We start from the raw sequence: 17340 nt of genomic DNA, 5'->3' as shown, positions 1-17340 counted from the left end.
GGTCAGAATCATCACTGATCCATACCTGAACCTCCTACTCATAATACTCTTTCTTCATCTTCCCCAAAAGTACACCATCCCCCAATCTTTTTTTTCAGGAGAAAATATAATATTTGGGGGTTTGTAAACTCTCCTTTAACGTAAATTCAATGTCAGCAGTGCTATATATCTAAAAATATGCAATATTTAATATTACCATTGCATTAGATAATAACACCATTATTAATAATAGTACCATTAATAATAATAATAGTAATATCATTACATTAGAATATCACTCACTAAGCACTTTATTGTGTGAGAGGTACTATATATATGTGTGTATATATATAAATCTTCACAAAGATATGTGCGTGCCACACACACACATACGCACATACATACATTTGACAATCATCATATGAGGTAGGTATTATTAGCTCCAGCTCACAGATGAAGAAATTGGAGCTCAGAGAGATTTATTCCCAAATTCTCCCAGCTAATCAAAGCTTGCATGTGTAAGCATACACAAAACTGGTGGTTGTACCCTCAAAGCCTTTTTTTCTAGAATTTTTACAATTTCATTTTGAAATTCTATTTTTAGAACTGCATATTACAATTTCTGTCAATATTAGCATTCTTGATAAAACGACAGATATGACTAATAGCAACTCTTCCCACTTCTTCCTATTTTCAACAAAGATCTGATGCCTGGAAAGGCAGAAAACATTTTGTGACCAAGATGGAAGGCCAAAAATATTGCAGAGAGGCTGATGACAACAATTTTGAATCAGTTAACCAATACAAGCAGTTGCGTACTCCCAGACTTCTTGTTATATGAGATAATTAAAAGTCTTTAGAGGTTCTGGTCCAAGATGGTACTCACCTTTTCCCAAAGACACATCAAATCTACAGCAACACGTGGAGCAATTTCCTCTGAAAGAAATCCAGAAACTAGCTGAGCAACTCTTACACATCAGGTGAACAAGAAAATATCTACTCAAAATGGGTAGGAAAGGCTGAGACACACTCTTGCAATAAACCACACCACCTAGCATGGCAACATATAAACAGGAGGGAACTCACACCTCCCAACTTCTCCCTGAGAAGCAAAGGATTTGAAACCAACATCTAGCACCCCAACCTTTAAGACATCCATCTGATGGACAGGCCCCCAAAACACCTAGGTCTGAAAGCCAATGGGACTTGGGTCCACAAGACCCACCAAATTATAGCAAACCACAAAAAGATTCTTAATGGCTCATGAGGACTTGCTATGTCTATCCTTCCATGACTCAGCACAGAGAGAGCAAACAGAAACACTCATCTCCCAGTACTTCCTTGAAAGAGGTATATTTGCACCCTTTAAAAGTTGCTGCCTGAGAGTCTGGCTTCCAATCACCCTACATCTAGGCACTGATGGAGATCCTCCCCTTAGGGACACTGACAGGTTTTGGCACACCTAAACTACTGGGAGCCACTAAGAATAAAAAAAATGGCTTCGACAATCACAAAAGTTTGAGAGACAACCAAGAGCTAGAGCCAGGTTGAATGATAAGTTTCATTTCCCACATGAGACCACTCTGTAAAGACTGGGAGAAGTGGCTGTTTTACCTAATATGCAGAAACCAACAGAGAGAGTCAAGGAAAATGAAGAAGTAGAGGAATATGTTCCAAACAAAAAAAAAACTAGATAAAACTCCAGACACAGACCTTAATGAAATGGAGATAAGTGATTTACCTGATGAAGAGTTCAAAATAATGGTCATAAAGATGTTCACCGAGGTCAGGAGAACAATGCATCAACAAAGTGATAATTTCAACAAAGATACAGAAAATATAAGAAAGTATCAAACAGAAATCTCACAGCTGAAAAATACAATAACTGAATTGAAAAATTCAATTAAGGGGTTCAACAGCAGACTAGATCACGTGGAAGAAAGAATCAGCAAACTCAAAGACAGAGCAGTGAAATTCATCCAATCAAAGGAGCAAAAGACAAAGAATGAGAAAGAGTGAAGATGGCTTAAGACACTCATGTGACGCCATCAAACAGATCAATATTCACATTATAGGGGTCCCAGAAGGAGAAGAGAGAGAGAAAGGGGCTGAAAACTTATTCAAGGAAATAACGGCTGAAAACTTCCCTAACTTGGGGAAAGAAACAGACATCCAGATCCAGAAAACCCAGAGAGTTCCAGGTAAGAGGAACCCAGAGACTCACACTGAGACACATTAAAATTAAATTGTCAAAAGTTAAAGGAGAGAATTTTAAAAGGAGCAAGAGAAAAACAACTTGTTAGGTGCAAGGGAACCCCATAAGACTATCAGCAGATTTTTCAGCAGAAACTTTGCAGACCAGAAGGGAAGGGAAGTATATATTCAAATTGCTAAAAGAAAAAAACTGCCAACCGTGAGTACTCTATCCAGCAACGTTGTCCTTCAGTATTGAAGGAGAGAGAAAAAGTTTTCTAGACAAACAAAAGCTAAAGAAGTTCATTACCACTAGACTGGCCTTATAAGAAATCTTGAAGGGACTTCTTCAAGCTGAAATGCAAAGATGCTAACTAGCAACAGGAAAACACATGAAAGTATAAATCTCACTGGTAAAGGTAAATATATAGTTAAATTCAGAATACTCTAATGTTTTAATGGTTGTAGTTAAATCACTTGTAAATCTTCCTACAATAACCCTATTAATATATATTACCTTTATTTTACAAATAAGTTAAGTAACTTGTCCAAGATCACAAAACTAGTGGTAGAATCCAAAGTTAAATTTAAATTTTACTCCACTTCTTCCAGCTTCCTTGTCCCACTGCACTGTTACCTGGGAACCTAAGGAGAACGGAATGAATGTTACATTGGGAGTTTCCACTGAGGCTCAGCCATAAAATAGATATAAAATTCCAAAGTGAGGTGTCAGAACAAGGTGCAAACTTTGAAAGGAAGGTGGACAACTCTAAATTCACATCAAAAATATAAAAGAATCAAGGCAGGGAAGAGTCAGAGAGGATTTGTAAAAATATCTGGAGACAGCAACTGAGTGCTGCGAGAACCACCCATTCCCCAAAGGAGAAAGGCAAAAGTACAACTCTACTTCCTTCACCTCTAGCCTGCAGAGAGGACTTTCAATGGGATCACCTGGAAACCTTGACAGGCATCTTCTGAAGTTTGGAAGAAACAGTGGACTAGACTCTGACACCTGCCTGAGAAATCTAATGGGTTCTCATCAATTACAATGTGACCAGCTTGGCATTCCAATGGTGAGAGCAATGTAGAGGCAGCTACGTTGGCATTGACCTGCCCTCTTCAGCTTTATGAGTCATAGGATTCATGAATGTTTTCCATGGACCAAATGTAGGCCCCAACGGAAGATTGAGCCAGCCTGGAGCCTGCCAGAAAACCAGGGCTGAGAGGGAAGTGGCAACCAAAGAAGAGAATTCATCACACACATTACAATTAGTATGGTGCAGCAGGGGAACCTCCAAAATGCCATGAATGCAGCCACAGGGCAATCAACTTTCTACATCTGCCAGACCCAGAGAGCCTTAAGTCATCTTAAGACCTACTCAGTGAAACTCTTGAAGGATGTAAATTATGTTAAAAATTTAATATGTTAACACCTTAAGGGGCAGTTGGGGCGAGTCTTCTATGAATAGAGTCTATCGATCCCAACTGACTCTGTTCGCGGAAGACTCACCCTAAACTGTTCAGAGAAAATTGAGAACAAGGGAGTGCTACAGAGGGATAAGTTTGGGAGGGTCGGGGTGGAGGGGGCCCAGGTGGGGACATGTGTGTGCACCTTGATAGCTGTTTCGCGCCGTAGCAATTCGCGCCATAAAATGTAACTGTCTGAATGTTTTGAATTAACCAATCATGTAAAACCGCGCCAACCTTTTCCCGCTTTATGCTCCCAAATCCTATAAAAGAACTTGCCCCCTAAGGCTCGGGGTCGACCCCTCTGTCTCCTGCGAGGGACATGAGTCGACCCGGAGCTCCATTCAATAAACCTCTTGCGTTTGCATCAAGTTCGGTCTTCTGTGTCTGTGGGCCCGCGTCATCCCGAGACCTGGTGAGTTGGGATTTCCCTCCCCTTCCCCTTGGGAATCCAACATTTGGGGGCTCATCCGGGATCCACGCGGTAACCCCAGACTCCGAAGACCCCTTGGAGGTAGGCCTGAGTGACTGAGTGTGTGAGTGTGTGCGGCGCCGCAAAGTATTGTTTTATTGTTTTGGTTTCAGTATCGGGCAGCCGCCGCTTTGGCCCGTGAGGACCGAGCGGCTGCAGTGGCAGACGTGCTGGGAACTGCAGGCTGCAACCCTGGGGGACGCCCCAAGGGACAAGGGGAGTCAGGAAAGCCTGACTACCCCCTTTCAGGTAGAAAAAGAAACGGCACTCTTTTTCCCAGGGAGGACACGAAAACCCCTCCCGTCTGAAACCGCCTTCGGTTGGCTTGTACAGACACCAACCGGGCAAAGTTGTTTTTGTCTTGCTGTGTTTTTGATGTTCATTGTTCTGTTTTTGTTCGTTACGTGGACCTCATTTGACGGGATGGGACAGACTATGACGACCCCCCTCTCTTTGACCTTAGACCACTGGACTGAAGTGAGAGCGAGAGCGCACGAATTGGCGGTAGAAATAAAAAAAGGGCGTTGGCAGACTTTTTGCACCTCTGAGTGGCCCTCCCTCAATGTGGGTTGGCCCCCTGAGGGGACGTTTAATCTAACTGTTATCCTCGCGGTGAGGGCTATTGTTTTCCAGGAGAGACCGGGGTCCCATCCTGACCAACGACCACATATTACAGTGTGGCAGGATCTGGTGCAGAACCCACTCCCGTGGGTTAAGCCATGGGTAAAAGCAGAAAAACTAAGCCCCCGAGTCCTGGCGCTGCAGGATGCGGAGACACGGCAAAAATCGAAATCAACTCGAACAGCGGAGTCGGAGACCCCTTCGGCCCCCCCCCCCCCCCCCGGGGTCTACCCTGAGATTGAGCCTCCTCCCGAATGGCCCCCTTTCTCGCCTCCTCCTTACCCCTCCCCCGCTCCAGGATCGCAATCAGGACGGAGGGCGACTGGCTCGGGTCCCTCCGCTGGAACCCGAAGCCGCCGCGGAGCCACTCCGGACGGGCCTGATACCACGGTGGCGCTCCCGCTAAGAGAGTATGGAGCTCCTGCGGGGCCCAACCAGCTGTCACCCCTCCAGTACTGGCCTTTCTCTTCCTCAGACCTGTATAACTGGAAAAATAACCATCCCCCCTTTTCAGAAAACCCCGCCGGATTAACTGATTGTCAACAGCTCTTACAGGCACTCTTTACCACGGAGGAGAGAGAAAGAATCACACAGGAAGCAAGAAAGAATATCCGAGGCACCAACGGGCAGCCGGCAACGATAGCGGAAGCGGAAGAAGGGTTTCCGCACAACCGGCCCAATTGGGACTATAACACGGCTGAAGGTAGGGAGGCGCTGTCCGTTTATCGCCGGGCTCTAGTGGCGGGTCTCCGAGGGGCCGCAAGGCGGCCCACCAATTTGGCTAAGGTAAGAGAGATCCAGCAGGGGCCCACTGAACCTCCCTCCGTTTTCCTAGAACGATTGATGGAGGCTTACCGCAGGTATACGCCCTTCGACCCATCCTCGGAAGGGCAAAAGGCCTCTGTCATTATGGCCTTTATTGGACAGTCTGCCCCAGATATAAAAAGGAGATTACAAAGGCTAGAAGGGCTGCAGGACTACGACTTGCGGGACGTGGTAAAGGAGGCTGAAAAGGTGTATCATAAAAGAGAGAGTGAGGAGGAAAAGCGAGAGAGAGAGAGAGAAGGGAGGCTGAAGAGAGGGAAGATAAGAGAGATAGGAGACAAGAGAAGAAACTGACCAAAATACTGGCCGCAGTGATAAAGGCGACAGGGCCAGATCATAGGCAGTCAGGGAACCTGGGCAACGCCCCACGACCAGGCTCACGCAGACGACAGCCCTAAGACAAGGACCAATGTGCCTATTGTAAGGAGAGAGGACACTGGGCAAGGGAATGCCTGGTTCCTTGCCGGTCTCCTTGGAACACCCCTCTCCTGCCTGTAAAAAAAGCCTGGAACTGCTGATTATAGGCCGGTCCAGGATTTGAGGGAAGTGAACAAGAGAGTGCAGGACTTACACCCTACTGTGCCAAACCCATATAGCCTACTCAGCTCCCTCCCCCCATCACGGAAATGGTATACTGTCCTGGACCTGAAAGATGCATTCTTCTGTCTGCGGCTGCACCCAAAGAGCCAATTACTTTTTGCTTTCGAGTGGCGCGACCCTGATATGGGGATCGCTGGACAACTGACTTGGACAAGACTGCCTCAAGGGTTTAAAAACTCCCCCACCCTGTTCGATGAGGCCCTCCACAGGGATTTGACTGACAATAGGGTTAAAAACCCTCAAGTGACTCTTTTACAGTATGTAGATGATCTACTGTTGGCGGCGGAAACCCCGGGAGACTGTGAGGAAGGAACCAAGCGCCTCCTGGCCGAGTTGGGTGAGTTGGGGTACCGGACGTCAAAGAAGAAGGCACAATTGTGCCAGGAGAAAGTAGTCTACTTAGGCTACACACTAAAAGACAGCCAAAGGTGGTTAACCGACGCCCGGAAAAAGACTGTGACTCAGATCCCGGCCCCAACCTCCGCTCGCCAGGTAAGGGAATTCCTGGGGACGGCCGGTTTCTGCCGGTTGTGGATCCCAGGGTTTGCTACCCTGGCTGCTCCACTGTACCCATTGACTAAGGAAAGTGGGAACTTTGTCTGGACTCTAGAGCACCAGAAGGCTTTTGAGACTCTAAAACGGGCATTATTAGAGGCACCCGCGTTGGCCCTACCAGATTTGACCAAGCCCTTCACCTTGTATGTAGATGAAAGAAAGGGAATCGCCCGGGGAGTCCTAACTCAAGCCCTTGGGCCCTGGAAGCGCCCAGTCGCATATCTATCAAAAAAACTGGATCCGGTAGCCAGTGGATGGCCTTCCTGCTTAAGGGCGATTGCCGCCACTGCCCAGCTGGTAAAAGATGCAGATAAGCTAACTCTGGGCCAACAGATAACCATAGTAGCCCCCCATGCCTTGGAGAGCATTATCAGACAGCCTCCAGATCGATGGATGACTAACGCCCGGATGACTCACTACCAAAGTCTGCTCCTAACTGAGAGAATTACCTTCGCCCCACCGGCCATCTTAAACCCGGCCACACTACTGCCCGAAGCAGATGATGAAGTACCTGTTCACCAATGCGGCGACATCTTAGCATCAGAAACGGGGACCCGACCCGATCTGCCAGATGAGCCATGGGCTGGAGCCCCTAATTGGTACACCGACGGCAGCAGCTTCATGGCAGAAGGTAAGAGGATGGCTGGGGCGGCTGTGGTAGACGGGAAAAAGACTCTGTGGGCAAGCCGCTTGCCGGAAGGGACTTCTGCACAAAAGGCTGAGCTTATCGCCCTGACACAGGCGTTAAGGTTAGCTGAAAATAAGACTGTGGCCCAGGTCATCAGAAAGGCACCGACCCCATATCTCAAGGGAACCGCCTAGCCAAGCGGGCGGCACTAGGACCTATGGTCCTGACTCTCCAGGGAGCTAAGGTCAGCAAAGCTGCCTCCGGTGGGGAACTAACTAAAGAAGAGAAAGTCCTTTCCGTTGCAGAAGGGCGAGAATATCTATCACATCTACACCGGCTAACCCACTTGAGCCCTCAGAAACTAATTAAAATTATTGAGGCCTCCCCGTACCAGGTACCAGATTTGAGAAAGGCGGCTGAGGCTCCGGGGAGATAGGCCTGAAACCTTTTGGGAGATAGACTTTACTGAAATCAAACCGGCCCGGTATGGAAATAAATATCTTCTAGTATTTGTAGATACCTTCTCGGGATGGGTAGAGGCTTTCCCCACCCGAAAAGAGACTGCCTCTGTAGTAGCCAAGAAGATATTGGAAGAAATCCTCCCGAGATTCGGGATCCCAAAGGTAATTGGATCTGACAACGGTCCTGCATTCGTTGCCCAGGTAAGTCAGGGACTGGCCAGTCAACTGGGGGTCAATTGGAAATTACATTGTGCTTATAGACCCCAGAGTTCAGGCCAGGTAGAGAGGATGAATAGAACAATTAAAGAGACCCTAACTAAATTGTCTATGGAGACCGGCGATAGTGACTGGACAGCCCTCCTGCCCTTTGCCCTGTTCCGCGTCCGGAACACCCCACAGGGACCCTTAAAACTTACACCCTTTGAGATCCTCTATGGAACCCCTCCCCCTTTGGCACAAATAGGGATACATGACCCTGACATTGTACCTTCTATACCTTTGTCAGCCCGCTTGAAAGCACTCGAGGCTGTCAGGCGCGACATCTGGAACCAGCTAAAAGAGGCTTACCAGCCTGGTGATCTGCTCATACCGCACCAGTTCCAGGTTGGGGACTCTGTCCTTGTGAGACGACATCGGATGGGGTCGCTAGAACCACGTTGGAAGGGGCCCTACGTGGTGCTCCTCACTACACCCACAGCAGTCAAGGTGGACGGTATAACTTCCTGGGTTCACGCTACACACGTAAAGAAGGCATCCCAGAATGCAGCAGATCTCTGGAAGGTGGAAAAGACTGATAACCCTCTTAAGCTGCGTTTGCGTCATGGGAACGGCAAGCAGGTCGTCCAATCCTAATCCCCACGCTCCTCAACTGCTCACGTGGCAAGTCGTCTCCCAGGTAGGAGATATAACCTGGTCAATCCAAAAAACTGCTTCCCCTTGGACATGGTGGCCGGACTTACACCCTGACCTTTGTAAACTGGCTATAGGAACCCCCGACTGGGATTTCATGGGTCGACGAGGGGGGGCAAAACAAGCCGGAGGATGCCACTCCCCCCATCGCAAGGGTAAACTAAAGGCATACCCCTATTTTTGCGTGCTTGTGCAGTTAGTGCCTAGAATTTACTATCATACTGCCAATAGTTTCGAAGATGAGTTTGATCAGAAATCTATACTAAGGAAAAGAGAACCAGTATCCCTCACCCTAGCTGTGCTCCTGGGACTGGGAGTTGCCGCGGGCGTAGGGACCGGCACTGCAGCCTTAGTTGCAGGGGAGAGAGGATTAACTGCCCTGAGCAATGCTATAGATGAAGACCTCAGGACTTTAGAGCAGTCTATCTCTAAGCTAGAAGAGTCCCTCACCTCCCTGTCTGAAGTAGTGCTCCAGAATAGAAGGGGATTAAATCTGTTGTTTTTAAGGGAGGGAGGGCTTTGTGCAGCTCTTAAAGAAGACTGCTGTTTCTATGCAGATCACACAGGGGTAGTCCGAGACTCAATGCAAAAATTAAAGAAAAGATTAGACATGAGGCAGCAAAGCAGGGAGGCGCAACAAAGCTGGTTTGAATCCTGGTTCACTAAGTCCCCCTGGATGACGACCTTACTATCCTCCCTAGCAGGACCCTTGCTGATTCTTTGTCTACTTTTGGTTTTCGGACCGTGTGTTTTCAATAGAATTACTGCTTTCATAAGAAAAAGAGTCAATGCAGTGCATGCTATGATGCTCCAACGCCATTACCAAGCTCTCCCACGCCATGAGCCACTAATAGTAGACACCGAAAACTAAGTTCTAAGATTAGAACTAGGGACAAAAGAAGAAGTGGGGAATGAAGGATGTAAATTATGTTAAAAATTTAATATGTTAACACCTTAAGGGGCAGTTGGGGCGAGTCTTCTATGAATAGAGTCTATCGATCCCAACTGACTCTGTTCGCGGAAGACTCACCCTAAACTGTTCAGAGAAAATTGAGAACAAGGGAGTGCTACAGAGGGATAAGTTTGGGAGGGTCGGGGTGGAGGGGGCCCAGGTGGGGACATGTGTGTGCACCTTGATAGCTGTTTCGCGCCGTAGCAATTCGCGCCATAAAATGTAACTGTCTGAATGTTTTGAATTAACCAATCATGTAAAACCGCGCCAACCTTTTCCCGCTTTATGCTCCCAAATCCTATAAAAGAACTTGCCCCCTAAGGCTCGGGGTCGACCCCTCTGTCTCCTGCGAGGGACACGAGTCGACCCGGAGCTCCGTTCAATAAACCTCTTGCGTTTGCATCAAGTTCGGTCTTCTGTGTCTGTGGGCCCGCGTCATCCCGAGACCTGGTGAGTTGGGATTTCCCTCCCCTTCCCCTTGGGAATCCAACACTCTCTGGCCTCCTTTCCCCTTTGCCACTCCAAGTTCAACTCCATCTGGAGGAGTCAATAACAAGAGTAGCTAGTGAAGGCAGGAGAAAAAAAGATCAAGGAGGAAAGAAGTCAGCCACATCCTCCTCCCAAGAGGCTAGGGGCCCACCCACCACAGGCCCTAACCAGAGAATAGCAAGTCTGTATCTCGGAATGAATAATTTTCTAATATATTGGAGTAAACATTTTAAATTACTGAATCAGGGCAACTTAGAGTTACTTACTATTAGGTAACATGTTACATACTAGTAATCAGAAAGCTATGAGACTCCCAAGTTTCATCCAAAGGCATGGGGAAAACTTCCTGCACTGTATAAATTTTCAGAAACTAAGAGAGACAAAATAAATTGCATTCAGCTGTGTTGTCGACATATCAATACACAAATATACACTGGCGTCTACATGTCCCTCAGAAACCCCTAGAAAAAAAACAGCTTCTTCAGCTCATTTCTTCATGGAGCTTAAACAAAATCTATGGGAACCAAGTGGGAAAACAGACACCCTACAGTACTTTCCATACTTCACCAGTAACTTAGCCACCCACTAATTCTCCTTCCCAATATAGCCAAACTCTCAAAATCTTCAGGCAAATTAATGCATACAGATTGATGGCTCATGGGCCTTCTCACCCTCTTAAAAGCACACATAGTCGTGTTTTAATCTCAGTGATGTCTCAGGGTAATATCCCTGCTATTGCAGCAAATAGTCAACCTAGTTATTCACAACAGAGACAGTACCACCCCCTAGGGGAAATTCTGGAAATCTACGGGGACATTATTCTAAGAGAGCCCAAGAATTCACCCACTGAAGAACACAATCTTTTGTTCTCTTTTATGTTATAGTTAGGGTATTATATCGATTTTTGAAAATTTATATGTAAGTAGAGTTATATTATCTATGGATTTCATCCAGAGAATAAAGATGGCATTAAAAAATATTTACTATGAAAATGAGAATTGAGCCTGATATTATTGATAACAACTGGATTCACACTACTTTATATTGTTCACCCAATCTAATTCTCTCTTATTCGTATATGCATTTTTCAAATTTTTTTATTTTGAAAAATTTCACATTCAAAAGAGTTGCAAGAATAATACTTGCATACCTGATTTGCCATTACCCTAGATTCTCCCGTTTCAACAATTTGCCTCATTTGCTTTCTTTATATATATACATATTTTTTTCCCTCAGTCATTTGAGAGCTGCTTGCAGACTTTGACACTTCATCCCTAAATACTTCAGCGTGCATCTCTGAGAACAAAATATTCTCCTACGTAACACAATGCAATGATCACACTCAGGAAATATAACATTAATTAAAAAACTAGTATCTAAGATACAGTCCCGATTCAAATTTTGCCAATTGTTGCAATAGTGTCCTTTATAGTTTTCTTCTTATCCAAAAATTAATCAGGAATCGCACATTGCATTTAGTTGTCATATTTCTTTAATTAGATTAGTCTTCTCTAATCTGATCAGTTCACCAGCCCCTTTATGCCTTTTATGTCATTGGCATTTTTGAAGAGTGCTGACCACTTGTTTTACAGTATGTCTCGAAATTTGGATTGTTTCCTGACGAGTAGATTCAGGTCAAAAAATTTTTGCCGGAATGTTACATAAGCGATCTTGTGAGTTTCTCAACGCATCACACTGGAGGTAAAAGAAAAAAAAAAGCCATTTTATCCCATTATGTTGGAAATGCTGTTTGATCATTTGGTTAAGGAAATAGCCATCAGATTTTTCCATTGAAAAGGTATTGGTTTGTGTTGTATATAAAGCAAATTTTTTAAATTGTGGATGCTAGTGATACTCTTCTAGAGAGGGAAACCAAATGTGCAGCACAAAAGTGCAGGCAGTCCCCCTCTTCACTATTTTTCACTTGCTGTTATGAAGATTCCAGAAGCTCAGCCCTAAGATGTTGCTGGTAAGTTACCTTAATAATATTCCACATGATTGTTCAATTATCATGCATTTAAAAGATAGAATATTTGTTCAAAAAGGACGGAATTTAAGTAGATATGGTAAACAAAAGTTAAATATGCACTTACATTTATTTCGTGTTTTCTTGTGCTCTGACTGAATAAACTTCATTCTCTACCACAAACTGCATTTTTAAATATAGCCGTGTTTATTAATATAAACTATTAACCAAACTATAAACCATACTTTGTATGACTATATGTCCAGCTCCTTTTGGGCCCAGGCATGCTCTAAATCTAAGTGCCAAATAAGTAAGTATCTGGATGAGCAGAATCTCATCACTGCTATGTAAAAACTATTGAAAGAATATGCCTTACTGGGGGCAGGTCTTTGAATTCAAAGAATAATTCATAAAATTAATTTATAGTAAACTCCTTGAGACAAAAATAGCTTTTGTCTTTTAATAGAATATAACATGCTACTGTGGGCATTAAAATTCCTTAATCGCTGATTTGTGATTTGGCCCATTGGTTCTCATTTAAACTATTTAGAGATGAAACTTAACAGATCATAATAGCTTGAAATATTTAAATAAGGTCTAAAAAATGAGCTTATTTCCTACTTACTGAAAATTAAGATCCTTTGAGTATTATGAACATCTTGTATAGTTGTATAGACATTCTCAAAAATTATGCCAGCTAATACTTTAATACATCTCAACAATGCTTTGTTTCTCATTCCTTTGAGTTACATTAAAAAAATAACACATGATTAATTTGTTGAATTCAAGTAGGCAGGAAATTTTATCAGATATTTGAAAAACTGCTCTCTGCAGTGAAACCTAAGTTGCATGTTAAGGAGAATGCCTATAGGGAGCAGCTTAAACTCACACCTTGACCCAATAAGACTTCATGTTCAGCAAAACTCCAGTTACCAAGGCAATTTGGAATTGTAACAAATTATCACTTTATGGAATCAGGTCTGCCATAAAGAAGTCAAATAGGGAACATTTTGGAAGGGGAGAACCAATATTTATAACATGTCTTGGTTACCAGGCACTTGTCTGTGCACTGGATACGCGTTAACTCATTTAATTTAAACAAGTTTCTGAGATTTGCTTGCTACACCTCCACTCTCCATTCTCATTAGACTCTAAGCACCTTAAGGCCAGGTTTTATTTTCTTTGTGTTCTATTCCCAGAGCCTTGCACAGTGCCTGTCTCATAGTAGGTACAACAGGGCATTTAAATAAGGTGCATAAGATCACACAATTATTAATATATGGCTACACCACTCCAAAGTCCATGCTTTTTACATTATACCATGCTTCCAAATAGGACTCCATATATTAATGGAAAAATCAAAATAAATTGAAGTGGGCTGCATTTACCTTGCTGCTACAATACTTTCATTTAAAAGCCCAAAATACACACAACTATATTTTATTATTGACTTGTATAATGCATCCAGTGGACAGTCTGACATTGAGCTGCACTAAATGATAGTAACTATAATGAAATACGATCGTTGTGTAAATGATGATCAACACTTTAATATTCAGTACATAGAAGATAACTAATAGGAAGGTTGGCAGGCATTACTGTTTATCATTAAAATGTTTCTTAATGGAGACCACCAATTTGAAAGGTATGATTGATGAAAAGCATTAACTGTGCAATAAATTCTGTTATCGCATATTTCATAGAGATAAATCCCAGATGATCATTCTGAAGCCCAGAAATACCAATAAATCATCAAGAAAAAAATGACCTTTTTACTAGTAGAGATTGTGATATTTGAAAGGTACTAGTGAATGATTCCAAAGTTTTATCAATTTTTATCAAGATGTTTAAAAGACAAAGAGTTTCTGGGTATGTTTAACTCAAGGAAGGAATTACCTTTTCTGTCCAAATGCTGACTCTCTACAGTTGTGTTGAGGTCAACAGTTCATGAATTCTCTCTCAAGTACTGTAAACCAACCTATTTTAATGAGATAAAAATACAAATGATAAAAAGGAAAAAGGAAAGAGCGTAAGTGATTCTATTTCATTTCACTGCTACTCATTATGTATACCATGGGACCACAGAAGCCTGCTCCAATTCCTCCCTACCTGGACAGAGAAAATGTCGCAGGTATCAAAGATCCATAGCTAAGTGTCTCTGAAAGAGTCCTGTAACTCTTGTTCTTTTTGGTACCTTAATGGCATTGTTCCTTCATCTTTACAGTGCCATGTCTGTGGAATGTCTGACCAAAACTGCAACACCTATTCCAGCCCTTATTTCATTATAACAAGACGACTGCAAGACCTTCTACGTGATTTTCCTGAATTTTATATACTCCCTTCCAGATTAATTTCTTAAAACACTACTTCAAGTAGGTTACTATCTTTCTTAAAATCTGTACTAAAGCCACAATACTGATAGGGAAAAGCCATAATTATTTAGATTTCTGAGATTTCCCAAAATTTGTCCCAAATCCTTCAGGATATTCTCTTCTCCTGGGAATTCCCAAATGACTTTTGCAGACACACTTTGTTTACTTGTTATCCTCCAAACATGCCTTGTATATTTTCTACCTTTGCACATTTTCTTACACTATTCCACCCAACCTTATCATATCCTAGCAATCTCTGTCCGACCAAATCTTACCCATTGACTCATCTGAAATTCCAGAGTTGAACTAGCTCTCATTCCTCTCAGATCTTTTTGATGAGGTGTGCAAGTTCTTTAGTTTTTAAAAATATTAATAAAATATTTTAACATAATTAAACTTTTCATTATTTAATGTCTTAAAACTTTAATCTCCTTGAAGACAAAAAGCCCATCTTACTCATTTTCACATTTTCACTCTGCCCAATACACTTTGTTGCTCATAGTAGGTACCCAGTAAATATATGTTAATTTGACTCTACCCTTATTTAATTAATAAACTGTGGGAAACAGAAGGAGACTAGATTGCAAAGCACAAACCATGATCTTCTTTCTTAGCTTCAGATTTCACAGAAAATTGGTCAAATTTGGTGGTTGTCTTTTTAAACCCAAATTAACAATCTTTGTTATTGGCATATTTAGATTTAAAACTGCCAACTTATTATAGATTTTCTATTTAACCATGTGTTCTATATTCTTTTCTCTCTCCTTTCTTATCTTCTTTCATTATTCTATATTCCCCAACTATTAGTTTAGTAGTGATATGCTCTATTTTAACTGTTCTTATAGTGGTTATCTCAGCAATTACACCACGCATCTTTCACTTATCAAAGTCTAATGCTAATGGGTTCTTTTGCCTTCTTCACTGCAATGACTTTGATCATTTTAAATCCATTTACTTCCCATAACAGATTGTATTTTCCAAAAATGTCTGTAACAATATTTTCATTCCACATTCTTTTATAGTACTTGCCACTCCTCCAGCAAAAGGTGGAGTCTATTTCTCCTCCCTTTGCAACTGGGCCGATCTCTGTGAGTGCCTCAACAAATAGAACGCAGCAGATGTGATGCTGCGTGGCATTTGGCATCAGCAATCTCCCCCAGAGGTAAAGAGATACCAAATGTTGGACTTACTTCTCTGGATGTTCATCTCCCCTAGACCTTCACTGCCTTCTAAGTTCTTCTATACCTTCAAGTAGGTGGATTTGGTTTTGTTTGTTTTATTTACACTTTCCCAGATATTTTAGTTTTCCTCTTAGGGGAAGTTGGCTCAAGTTTCCTTCTCCACCATTACCATAAGAAGAAAGCTCTGGTCAAATCTTTAACATTGGAGTCTAACTTTATAGAAAGTGCATGTGTACCAGGTAGAGAAAATTCTGCTGGATATTAACTTTCATCCTCTCCCTTATTAATGTTACATGTGTTTTTATTTGCACTTATAGCAAATAATGTTTTAGTTTTTTTGCATATTACTCAGTTATTTATACATTAGATTTATGCATTCTGTAATGGTTGCTGGCAGATTACTGACTTATTTAAATATACTGTGTAGTATTATTAGCGAGGCCACTGGGTTTTTCTGGCAGATTAGAAGAGGCACAAAATTTCTCATGCTAAATCTATGATGAATATTACTTACCTGGCACTAACATCAGGCCAAAATCCTTCAAATGATATTCTGGAAATCATGAGATTGAAGATAACATCGTTACAACTTCCTGCATGTAACGATCGCAAAGAAGCCCATTAACACCAGATATCAAAGTGAATAAAGCAAAAAATGAATGAAGCAAACTGAAAAAGGATCTAGTATACAAGAGAGTTCATGAATTAAAAAAAATATATATATATGAATCTCACTATGGCAGAAAACAAGGCAGTAAAGATGCAAAACACACACGTTATTATCAACAAAATATATTAAGTGCCAAGCTTTAATCGTAGTTCTAGACACAGAGCAAAAAATTATATTAACTGTGTTAGATAACATAAACAAATCAGTTGAAAAAAGAACACTCTTGATATTACTCTTATCATCTTGCAGGACAAAGATGTCTTTGGGATTCATTTAAGATTTAATTGTTAAATATAGAGAACCTACTATGCTCAAAGTATATGTTGGGCTGTGATTCTTTTATTATCTTTAGAGTTGTTAGTAGAATATAAAAAACCTACAATTTTTATTGACTGTGTAATTTTACTTGATAAAAAGGTAAAATGAAATTTTCAACATATCTCATGCTTTCTTTCTGGAACATTTGAATATTTATAGGACAAATCCCTTAAATACTACCTCAAATGCCAACTTCTTCCATGAAATGTTCTCTAGTTTTCTAGATGTAAGCAATTTCTGAACTCCAAAATTGCACTTGTACTTCCTATGGAATCTAACATTTGTGTATCTGTTGATTTTTATGAGTGAAATTTCCTTTAGGATAGCAACTATAGCTTACTTTTCATTTCATTCTCCACAGCGTCCTTCCACGTAAAAAACAATCAATAGTTTCTGCATGAATGAGTAAATTCTGCTAAGCTTGAAGTCAAGCTATTAAAATAAAGAGAACACAAAGAATACTATAAAATGGAGGTTTTAAAACATTCCAATCAATTTTTCCCTTAGGTTTGAATATACAGGACTATATTCAGGAGTATATAAGTCTTTGCAAACTGTTAATCAATATTATATGAGGGGAAAAAAAAGACAAACAAGAAAAACACAACGAAATTTTAGTTAGATTTTGTTGTTATAAGAAAATGTCCTACATTCAAATGTCTAATGTATGCAAGATTCATTG

General features: G+C 42.0%; 1 long non-coding RNA gene across 4 annotated transcripts; it reads right to left on the bottom strand.

The window, feature by feature from the left end:
- Positions 1–646: 646 nt before the first annotated feature.
- LOC131408485 (uncharacterized) lies at positions 647–16293 on the bottom strand. Of its 4 annotated transcripts, none has more exons than XR_009220773.1 (4): positions 16185–16293; positions 14014–14095; positions 10418–10521; positions 647–915 (listed from the first exon to the last, which is right to left on the bottom strand). It is a non-coding gene; the product is annotated as an uncharacterized LOC131408485 (long non-coding RNA). The 4 variants fall into 4 exon arrangements; XR_009220771.1 differs by having other exon boundaries at positions 10440–10521; XR_009220772.1 differs by lacking the exon at positions 647–915 and having other exon boundaries at positions 10214–10521.
- Between the last annotated feature and the right edge of the window lie 1047 nt (positions 16294–17340).

The sequence above is a fragment of the Diceros bicornis genome, chromosome 7 (assembly GCF_020826845.1).
Source record: "Diceros bicornis minor isolate mBicDic1 chromosome 7, mDicBic1.mat.cur, whole genome shotgun sequence".
In the NCBI taxonomy this organism is placed as follows: domain Eukaryota; kingdom Metazoa; phylum Chordata; class Mammalia; order Perissodactyla; family Rhinocerotidae; genus Diceros; species Diceros bicornis.
The sequence above is the reverse complement of the archived record's forward strand: the minus strand, read 5'-3'. Positions and strand labels throughout refer to the sequence as shown.